Consider the following 12,227-nt stretch of genomic DNA (forward strand, 5'->3'; position numbering starts at 1 on the left):
ACAGTCCCAGAAAATATCGCGACTGTCACATGACTTTTATGAAAAGCATGCGTTACAAAATCCACACATCTTTAATGTATTGATGCAGTCAACCTTCCTAGACTTCGATCCTCGTTTTTGTTCACACGAACGCCGAGCAAACGATTATACTCTTGGAGTACGCTACTGTGCTCCACTATTAACACACCGAAAACCTCATTTAAAGCACCGTGGATTTTTCGCTTTTCTTCAAATGTTCACATGTGTTTGAAATCTTATGGGACTTAACTGCTAAGGTCGTCAGTCCCTAAGCTTACACTCTCCTTGACCTAAATTATCCTAAGGACAAACACAGACACACACACACACACACACACAAACACACACACACACACACACACACACACACACACACACACACACACACACACGGTGACAATTATTGAACTATATGAAATAAAATCGTCATAACTTCTGAACGGTTTTCGTTAGAACGTTCAAACTGCACGGTTGGCCGCGGGGCATGATGGGAATTTGTATGGTTTGGTTTAGCGACGAAGCCCACTTTCATTCTGATGGGTTCGTCAATAGGCAAAAGGCGCATTTTGGGGACTGGGAATCCGCATTTCGACATCCAGAAGTCTCTTCACCCCCAACGCGTGACTGTGTGGTGTGCAGTGTCCAGTCAGGGAATAATCGGAGCGATATTCCTTGATGGCACGGTGGATAATGAACGTTCAAACTGTTCAAATGTGTGTGAATTCTTAAGGGACCAAACAGCTGAGGTCATCGGTCCTTAAGCTTACACACTACTTAACCTAAATTATCCTAAGGTCAAACACACACACACCCATGTCCGAGGGAGGACTCGAACGTCCGACAGGGGGAGCCGCCCGGACCGTGACAAGACGACTGCGACTGCGCGGCGATAATGAATGGTACGTGAAGGTTTTGGACGATGATTTCATCCCTATTACTCAAATTGAGCCTGACTTCGACAAGATGGTGGTTCATGCAAGACGGAGCTCGACCTCATCGAAGCAGGAGAATGTTTAATGTCCTGGAGAAGCACTTTGGGGACCACATTCTTGCTCTGGGGTACCCAGAGGCCACTAGCATGGGCCTCGGCTGGCCGTCACATTCTCCGGATCTGAACACAAGCGATTTCTATTTGTGGGTCTGTAATAAAGACAAAGTGTACAGTAATAACCCCGAAACCGTTTCTGAGCCCAAAACAGCCATTCAGGAGGTCATCGACAGCATCGATGTTCCGACATTTCGGCGGGTCATGCAGAATTTTGCTATTCGTCTGCGCCACATCAACGCCAATGATGGCAGTCATATCGAACATGTCATAACCTAAATCCGAATATCTGTAGTGAAGTTTACATCTTCAATCAAAGTGTGTGTACGTCGTAGTTTTCACCAATTTACTTGATTTTTCATATACTTCAATAGCTGTCACCCCGTACATATTATAAAAATGTCTGTATATTTGTACTTATGTAAGTCCGTGTGTATGATCCACATCTCCTCCTAAACCACTGGACAGATTTCAAACACATTTTGCACACATGTCTCTTACTGTCAGACAAAAATCGCTGTGGGGGTAAGAGCAGCTTACCTACCATGGTTCACGAGATACGTCGTCATAAACACTGACATGCGTTAAAAATGCCGCGTCATGCATGAATTTAAATCCATTTATTCTTTACTACCAAAACACTCCCACAGTCGAGTCAGCTTAAGGAAATCCCTGAAACCTGGCAGCGTTTTCGACAGCGTTCAACTGCGAAGCGCAAACGGCTGTACACGTATACAATAGCCTTTCATAGCCATAGAGACGTTTATAAAATCGCGTTGTATACATGCGTAGCAGCTTTGCCCACTAAACGGAAAGTGTGTCCGAGATCTTTGTGGCATTGTTGGTATTATGCTACAAAAACAGTTCATTTTCTGTTTTTCTTTGTAATAGAAAATAGGAAAATGAACACTCGGACAATGCCGGGTTTGTCCGCTAGTTAATAATGAGATGATCCACCCACAGCCTCTAGTATGCCAATTTATAGGCAAATGTCACAGCTTATGAGTACCTCAGCTTTAGAGTACCTCAGCTTTAGAGTACCTCAGCTTTAGAGTACCTCAGCTTTCGAGTACCTCAGCTTTCGAGTACCTCAGCTTTCGAGTACCTCAGCTTTCGAGTACCTCAGCTTTCGAGTACCTCAGCTTTCGAGTACCTCAGCTTTCGAGTACCTCAGCTTTCGAGTACCTCAGCTTTCGAGTACCTCAGCTTTCGAGTACCTCAGCTTTCGAGTACCTCAGCTTTCGAGTACCTCAGCTTTCGAGTACCTCAGCTTTGGGTACCTAAGTGAAATAATAAACAAGAGGCAAATATCGGTGAAGGCTTGTGGAAGAAACAGTGAACCTGCAAGAAGCAGAAGGTATTTTTCACGCCAACTTCTGTTAATTTTCGTAATACTACACCTGTCCCGCTCCACCAAGTGCAACTAGCTTTCGACCATGATGAAGACTCAGAACGTAGTTCCTCTCGTCTGTGTGAGAAAGCAGTGCGGTACAGTGCTTGCAGTTGTGCAGGTGAAACATCATCTTCTAAGCATTCGCCAGACAAGAAGTTGCTGCCACAGGCAAAGGAACGTCGAACGTCCCGGCCGGGCGCCCACTTTTACGGTGGTGCTTAAAGTAAGGGGACGCAAAACGGCATTCAAACGGCGCCTGCAAGTAGCGATAAACTGAGCGCGGCGCTTACGGGCACCAACCTAACAATGTTATCGGCAGCTACACCGTGAGGCCGATAATGGAAATGTTACTCGAAAACGTAAAACGGAACTCTTGTACACTATTAATCATCGTTGCTGACTGATGTAGACGATTACGAAGGAAGTGAAAACAGCGATAATGCAAACTCTAATTACGAAAAAGAAAATATGCTTGTTTCACGCGGCGCTTATGGGAACTTTTTGCTCTTCGAATTCCGCCCATGGCGGTAGAGGGCGGGTGCGTGCAGAGTCTGGTATACTGGTTGACGCCTTATATTAGCTTATGTTTTGCTATCCTGGCTCCATTTATTTGCGATTTTTATTGTTCTTGTTTTTGCTATATTTCTCCATTTTTATATATGCATATCTCTATTCACTAATTTGAATTATAATGGAATTCATTGTTTGATTCGTCGTCCACATATTCTGTCAGTATGCTTCGTATTACCCTTCTGTCCTCCTCGTGTTCCCTGTACTCTTTTCTGTCTGCCTTTCTTCTCCTTTTTCCTTTTTTCTTCTCCTTTGTTCATGTGTGTATGAGTGTAGATTGCTATGGTTATTTATACGGTTACTTGAATGCTGGGTAGTTAAGTTCTTCTTGGCACAAAAACCGTTTGGTCCGATGTACATGTTATGTAAATTGAAAGGGATCACTGCTGTCAGCTGCAGCAGGACATTACGAGGAATCAGCGGCGACGAGTGAAAATGTGTATTGGACCGGGATTCGAACCAAGGATCTCCTACTTACTACGTGGCTGCGTTAACCACTGCGCCGTCGGGACATGGCTTTATCGCACTTGCGCGGACTGTCTCGGCAAGCCTCACGGCCGGTCCACGTTCCCACCGGGCTCCAGCTACCCACAGTCCCTGTCCATTTTAATGGCGTTCGCTACTCTGAGATTCCCACAGTAGTTCTGACGTGTTTTTGCAGTCGCACTGAAGAAGGTTGATCCATTGCTCAGCTAGGCGTATCAATTATATGAATGCGTGGTGTCTGTTCTTTAGGACATTCATATAACCGGTGTACATTTTCGGTGACACCATCTGACTAACAGCAACAAAAAATTTACACTGTTGGCCATTAAAATTGGTACACCACGAAGATGACGTGCTACAGACGCGAAATTTAACCGACGGAAGAAGATGCTGTGATATGCAAATTATTATCTTTTCAGAGCATTCAGACAAGGTTGGCACCGGTGACGACACCTACAACGTGCTGACATGAGGAACGTTTTCAACCGATTTCTCATACACAACCAGCAGTTGACCGGCGTTGCCTGATGAAACCTTGTTGTGATGGTACGGGGTACCATTGGTTACACGTCTCCGTCAGCTCTTGTTCGCATTGACGGCACTTTGAACAGTGGACGTTACATTTCAGATGTATTACGAACCGTGGCTCTACCCTTCATTCGATCCCTGCGAAACCCTACATTCCAGCAGGATAATGCACGGCCGCATGTTGCAGGTCCTGTACGGGCCTTTCTGGACACAGAAAATATTCGACTGCTTCTCTGGCCTGCACATTGTCCAGATCTCTCACCAAGTGAAAACGTCTGGTCAATGGTGGCCGAGCAACTGGCTCGTCACAATACGCCAGTCGTTACTCTTGATGAACTGTGGTATGGTGTTGAAGCTGCATGGGCAGCAGGTAACTGTGGACGCCATCCAAGCTCTGTTTGACTCAATGCCCAGGCGTATCAAGGCCGTTATTACGGCCAGAGGTGGTTGTTCTGGGTACTGATTTCTCATGATCTATGCACTCAATTTGCGTGAAAATGTAATCACATGTTAGTTCTAGTATAATACATTTGTCCAATGAATACCCGATTATCATTTGCATTTCTTCTTGGTGTAGCAATTTTAATGGCCAGTAGTGTAAATATGGTATGCCCAAGAGGGTCCACAGGGCCTGTCTGTTTATGCAGTGCTACGGGAGAGAGGGGATGTGCCGTACGTGGTCAGTATTGAGCGCGGCTGGATCTCAAGCACGTGTGACGGGCCGCGCCCGTTTGCAGGAGAGTGCAGTCCGGCGGCCTATACGGGGCGGAGGGGAATCCGCGAGGCAGCCTTGGGCCTGTTACATTGTTTGCCGCCCCACCGAGCGCCTTGTATACACCTGTGCTCCCACGCGCCGCGCTGCGCAGGGAAGGAACTCAGTTTAGGCGCCGGACCATCCACAGCACTACGTTCTTGAATCGATGAGCATCTGCAATTTCTTAAACCTGTTTCTAAATCTCCCTCTGATACGTGAAAATCTTACCCCCACTCGGCGATATTTTACTGAGTATGTGAGTGGCGGGAAAATTGCGCCTGGAGTAAAGAAAGTGGATTTTAATGTGATATTGGAAACAGTTTTGAACATGGCTGTTTCTCAGCAACCGTATACAATTTTTAAACATAGGAATTTAACAGCCAACCGGTTGCAAATTTGGTGCAATTTACGTAGGTTTCGATACCTACTAAGGGTGTCTTATTCAGAATGCTTCCGGTATGCCTCTTGAGAAACCAGACACTTTCGCTATGTTGGTTACCAAATCACTCACCATTCGAGTACCAACAATCTGCCCACGTTTCAAAAGCTCCGACATAATGCACTCACGACTACACGGAACACTTTTGTGATTACGACTGACACTTGCAATATGTGGAGGGCATTGTGCAGGAGCTGTTCGTCGTCAAATACAGCAGCAGAATCTGCAGACTTGTATTTAGTTTGGAAATAAGTAGTACTGGTAAGTCTTCCGCGTGTATTGGTAGCTCCCATCATCAGACAAAATTACGTTATTCCGTTCCTGATGACTCCTTCCAGTAAAAGTGTAAGAGGTCCTTGACTAAGGGATTCATTGCTAGCGCACTCGAGCAGATGTCATTTCGATGGATTGCTCACGCGCTGCCTGTGATATGTAAGCAATAAGAGAATCTCAGACCAGAGAGCTGTGTTGTATGCAGTAGGAACTGTGTAGCAGTAGGAGTTTGTAGTTGCTAGCAGTCTTGTGTATGAAGTTGGCTGGGCAGGTCGTGGGTAGCGATGGCGGAGCCTGAGCGATATAATATAAGGTAAAAGCAGCCTAGCGCATATGTATTATTGTTATATCAAGTCCCACGTACATATTTAAAAAAATCTCTTAATAATAATCTTTTTTATAAAAATTAGCTTTTGACAATCATTCATCTCAAAGAATGTACTAATTTCTCCAATCCATGGTCATCCCGATTATTGTAAAGAAAAATCAGTTGTTTCTTATTATGCATGACAAATCCATCGGGCAACATTGCACTGACAAGGGGACGGCCTCAGACACGGCCAACCGATTCGGCTCAAATTTCGCAGGTGGCTTGTGTACAACCTAAAACTAAGGACCCTAAGATATTTTGGGTCAACACCCCCGCAATTTTGAGAAAATCACCCCTGAAAGTTATGACGAGCAATCGACTCAAAATTGGTGGGATCGATAGGTAATTGTAAATAGAGCATTTTTCATCACCAGATATGGGGTTCGAAAACGCATACTTTTCGAAAAATCGAGGTAAGAAACTTATATAACTGCCGTTCTGTAACCACATGGTAAACGCTTCTCGCCGACAGCACCGATATCACCGGCATGGTAGCTCAGCGTGTTCGGTCAGAAGGTTATCTGCCCTCTGTAATTAAAAAAAAAAAAAACTGAGTTAATCGATCAACAACGAACTTAAACGGATGTCTTATGACGTCCGCCCCAAGCAGATGCAACGAACGAAAGCGAACAAAATGAGATTAAAGAAGAAGAAAAAAAAAGATAGCGCAACGGCCAAGGTAAGTGGCTGGGAATCGAAGAACGCGCGCTCGAATCTCCAAGAAACCTAGCGGATGTTCTTCTTTTCGTTTGTATTTTTCGTATCTCAATTGTTAGGGACAGGAGGGTTAATAAGGTAAGTAAATCAATAAGGAATGATAACAATAAGGTAGGCAAATAAATTTCTCAATCCTCTTGGGATAGTCATCAACTAAAATGTTACTCCAGGTCACTTTACAATGGTTCTTCCAGTCACTGTTACGTGTCCTCACTTTTCTTCGAACAACTAGATGGATGGTACTTAAAAATGGAAATGAAGTCCCATGCTTCTTTACAGAGCGTAGGGGAACGATGCGGGAGACCAGCACCGCCTTACTAGGCAAGGTCCTAATGGAGGTGGTTTGCCGTTGCCTTCCTCCGACCGTAATGGGGATGAATGACGATGATGAAGGCGACACAACACCCAGTCATCTCGAGGCAGGAAAAATCCCTGACCCCGCCGGGAATCGAACCCGGGGCCCCGTGCTCGGGAAGCGAGAACGCTACCGCGAGACCACGAGGGGCGGACGGACGGTACTTGTCATATAAATATTCGTAACAAATATACTCACGGCAGCAAGAACATGTAATGTGTGGTGTCACCGCCAGACACCACACTTGCTAGGTGGTAGCCTTTAAATCGGCCGCGGTCCGGCAGTATACGTCGGACCCGCGTGTCGCCACTATCAGTGATTGTAGACCGAGCGCCGCCACACGGCAGGTCTAGAGAGACTTCCTAGCACTCGCCCCAGTTGTACAGCCGACTTTGCTAGCGATGGTTCACTGACAAATTACGCTCTCATTTGCCGAGACGATAGTTAGCATAGCCTTCAGCTACGTCATTTGCTACGACCTAGCAAGGCGCCATTATCATTTGCTATTTATCTTGTGATGCATGTACCGTCAGACCGATGTTCACCAATTATGGATTAAAGTTAAGTATTCCAGAAGCTGCGTACCTTTTTTGCTAGTCTCTATTCCTTTAACTGTTCCAGACCTCACGCCAGCCTGCGTGAGCTTAAACGCGTGCCTTTCGGCTATCTCCTAGTGGCTTGGCTGTCTTGCCAAGTCACCACATAATGAATGCAATCTTTCGACAGCTACACTATTCCTTCTGAAGAGTCGGCGAAAAGCGATTACCATGTGGTTACAGAAGCGGCAGTTGTAAAAGTTTCTTTCCTCAATTTTTGGAAAAGTTTGCGTTTGCGGACCCCATAGCTGACGATGAAAAATGCTCTATTTACAATTATCTATCGATCCCTCCAAATTTGATTCGATTGCTCATCATAACCTTTAGGGGTGATTTTCTCAAAAATGCGGGGGTGTTGACCGAAAATATCTTAGAGTCCTTGGTTTTAGGTTGTACACAAGCCACCTGCCAAATTTGAGCCGAATCGGTTGGCCGTGTCTAAGGCCTTCCCCTTGTCAGCTGTGCCAGAAAAATTTCTTATAGGAGCAGATATATACCTTATAGGAGCAGATATATACCTTATTGAGGTAAGAATTTTCTATTTATTCAGGGCCGGCCGGAGTGGCAGTGCGGTTGTAGGCGCTACAGTCTGGAACCGAGCGACCGCTACGGTCGCAGGTTCCAATCCTGCCTCGGGCGCGGATGTGTGTGATGTCCTTAGGTTAGTTAGGTTTAATTAGTTCTAAGTTCTAGGCGACTGATGACCACAGAAGTTAAGTCGCATAGTGCACAGAGCCATTTGAAGCCATTTATTCAGAATGATCTTTCAGCGCCATGACGCAGCACTGCTGACGTCCAAAATTTACCAGTTTAAATCCACAGTCAGTTATTGAAAGGTTATAGGTGAGCCACAATTCTGTTGAGAGATTAGTCACATTTTATTGTTCCAAGGTTACGGAATTAATCTGTGGGAGGTTACGCTGAATGTGAATTATAGAATTATAGTTTTTACTGTTCGGAGGTTATTATATAATTATCTTTGGGAGGTTACCAGGGCTTTCTCCCTCCTTTCTTTCATGGTACCAAAACTTAGCCTGGACGAGCTGACCGTACGGACAAGCCTGTATCCGCGGGTCGGCTGCTCAGCGGCTGCGTGATGTGAGAGGGGGAGGGGGAAGGCCGAGGACGGCACGTCGGCAGAGTGCCAACTGCCCGGCCGCCTCTGCCCCACTGGCCTCATCCGAGACGCGAGGACCGTAGGTTCCGGTAGCCGCACTCCCTGGGCCTTTGCCCTAAGTCCTGTATCACACACCTTTCCATAACTGCCAACACGGAGCGAGCCTATTCCTCTCTGCATACTTACCGCACTCTACATCCATTTCAATCTGCTTACTTAACTGCAGCCCGCCCACACTTCCTTGCAGTAACACTAACTTCAGTACCTCTTGATGCCTCAGGGTGCGTCGCATCTGGCTATGCGTTCTCAGTCAAATTTCACAAATAAGATCTTTTCATTCCGACTCGGTACAGTGTTTCAAAAGGAATATACAGTTTTCAAGGCTTTTATGAGAGCTGGCATGAGCCCCCTCTCATATTTCTATCTTACTCTTAGTAATTCGATTTTCCTCTCTAATTGCATGCCGTGAAAAGTTGCTATTCCTTCACACGCGGACTTCCCAGGCGGGTTTCTGCTGATCTTGAAAGGGTTATTCCCAAGGGTGTGAGGGAGTCGAGTGGATGCTTTCCAGACGCCGACATTGTCATAAGAGCGGGGGAGACACGCCCACAGGGGCCTGACGGAGCGGCTGGGCTAGAAATTCCGTTACTTCGCAGAAACTTAGTGAAAACACTTTCTGACGGGCTACCAGCGAGGCATGGGAATGACTTGTCTTCCCAGGCAGTCTTGGCGGGCAAATTCCCGCGTTTTCTGCAAAATCATAACTGTGATTGGCTTGTCCAGGGGATAGCTCCGTGACGTAGCAAAATCGGCGCAGAAATTGGCGCCAAGTATCTCCATTGGTGGAATAGTAGTGCGTCGGCTATAGAGTGGAATTTTCCGACGGTTGTCGAGTTGCTGATTGGAACGTTTAACCACGACCATTGTCGTGGGGGCGGGAATGTTCTGTGTTCGGCTTGTACGGGTGCTCTTGAGAGAGTCGGCTCTCGCCTTTCGGTCGGAGTACGTTACAAGACTGAGCTCTCGCTGATGTGGCCAGCCTGCCTTCCGTCGGCTGTCTAATATACTTTCATTTAATTGTAACTGTTTGACGAAGTTGCTGAAGTTCCGACTTCAACGTAACTTTCCGGGTACAGTTGGGAATTGAGCGGTCTCCGTACAAGCGGCCTATGTTGTCCGTCCTGAGCAGTTTTGGCTAAAGTTGACTGTATCGGAGTTACTGTCTGACTTCGCTTGTTAAAATCAATCACTGTAGCGTCAGTGATTGTGTGGCGGGCCTTCGTCTCCCTCAGAGGCGCATTTGTATTGATAGGAAGTCTTTAGTCTGGAACAACCAGACCAGGATAATTTGTTTCGGGCTATACTCGCGACATTATCATCCCCACGACGGGTCATCGAAGCAACCAGCCATCGCCTCCGGTACGCCAGATCGTGTCCTTGCAGTTAAGAAGACAGCTTGGTAATGTATGTCCGCAGCACCGGCAGATTAGGGAATTTTGCTATGTGACAATCAGAGCTCAGCAGAGCGCACCTGTTCCCGTCTTTTCTTACGTGGTTCTGTCTTGGGTCTTCACTGTCTGAATTCTCACTACTGTAACAGCAATTAATGTTGGGTTGGCTGGGTGTTTCTCTTAAGATTTGAGTTGCAAGGAATTGGCTCCACATATCACTTGGTCATAAACGTCACAAGCTAGTTTAAGGACAACTTCACCTTCACAGCATTTATTTGAGTATCCAATTTGGCGCATTGTAAATGTTTCATGTGTTGTGTTTATTATTTTGAGTTTAGTCATACTAAATCAAATTGTTATTTTGGACAGTACTGTCATTCTGTAGATCGGTAGAGCAACCCTTTCATTTCTCACCACGTTAATGAAACTTATTTATGAAATTAATTTTTATCAAACTAAATTATTGCAGGTGCCAAACTCTTTTCTACTCCACTTGCAGGGTCGATTACAGTCAGTTCGCGTTTCTTCTTAATCCATGTGCAACAGCAAAAGTCGGAGTTAAAAAAGGAGGGGCTGAGACCATCATTTCCATATGAAGATTCTAGAAGAATTTAGTGATAAATCCACTGCTAGCCCCGGCACCTCGCACCTACAGACACGGTGTTTCAAAAGGAATATACAGTTTTCAAGGCTTTGTAGCATTTATTACAGTCACCTTACACTTAAACGTTGAAGAGCCAAAAGAAACTTTCTAACATCGAGAACGCAGAAGTGCCGCAACAAGACGTGCATGAACTCAAATAATGTCTGAAGTAATGCTGCAAGGAACTGACACCACGAATCCTGCAGACTCTCCATAAATCTGTAAGAGTACGAGGGGTTGGAGATCTCTTCTGAACAGCACGTTGCAAGTCATCCCACATACACTCCTGGAAATGGAAAAAAGAACACACTGACACCGGTGTGTCAGACCCACCATACTTGCTCCGGACACTGCGAGAGGGCTGTACAAGCAATGATCACACGCACGGCACAGCGGACACACCAGGAACCGCAGTGTTGGCCGTCGAATGGCGCTAGCTGCGCAGCATTTGTGCACCGCCGCTTCCAGTGTCAGCCAGTTTGCCGTGGCATACGGAGCTCCATCGCAGTCTTTAACACTGGTAGCATGCCGCGACAGCGTGGACGTGAACCGTATGTGCAGTTGACGGACTTTGAGCGAGGGCGTATAGTGGGCATGCGGGAGGCCGGGTGGACGTACCGCCCGAATTGCTCAACACGTGGGGCGTGAGGTCTCCACAGTACATCGATGTTGTCGCCAGTGGTCGGCGGAAGGTGCACGTGCCCGTCGACCTGGGACCGGACCGCAGCGACGCACGGATGCACGCCAAGACCGTAGGATCCTACGCAGTGCCGTAGGGGACCGCACCGCCACTTCCCAGCAAATTAGGGACACTGTTGCTCCTGGGGTATCGGCGAGGACCATTCGCAACCGTCTCCATGAAGCTGGGCTACGGTCCCGCACACCGTTAGGCCGTCTTCCGCTCACGCCCCAACATCGTGCAGCCCGCCTCCAGTGGTGTCGCGACAGGCGTGAATGGAGGGACGAATGGAGACGTGTCGTCTTCAGCGATGAGAGTCGCTTCTGCCTTGGTGCCAATGATGGTCGTATGCGTGTTTGGCGCCGTGCAGGTGAGCGCCACAATCAGGACTGCATACGACCGAGGCACACAGGGCCAACACCCGGCATCATGGTGTGGGGAGCGATCTCCTACACTGGCCGTACACCACTGGTGATCGTCGAGGGGACACTGAGTAGTGCACGGTACATCCAAACCGTCATCGAACCCATCGTTCTACCATTCCTAGACCGGCAAGGGAACTTGCTGTTCCAACAGGACAATGCACGTCCGCATGTATCCCGTGCCACCCAACGTGCTCTAGAAGGTGTAAGTCAATTACCCTGGCCAGCAAGATCTCCGGATCTGTCCCCCATTGAGCATGTTTGGGACTGGATGAAGCGTCGTCTCACGCGGTCTGCACGTCAAGCACGAACGATGGTCCAACTGAGGCGCCAGGTGGAAATGGCATGGCAAGCCGTTCCACAGGACTACA

The sequence above is a fragment of the Schistocerca serialis genome, chromosome 7 (assembly GCF_023864345.2).
Source record: "Schistocerca serialis cubense isolate TAMUIC-IGC-003099 chromosome 7, iqSchSeri2.2, whole genome shotgun sequence".
NCBI lineage: Eukaryota > Metazoa > Arthropoda > Insecta > Orthoptera > Acrididae > Schistocerca > Schistocerca serialis.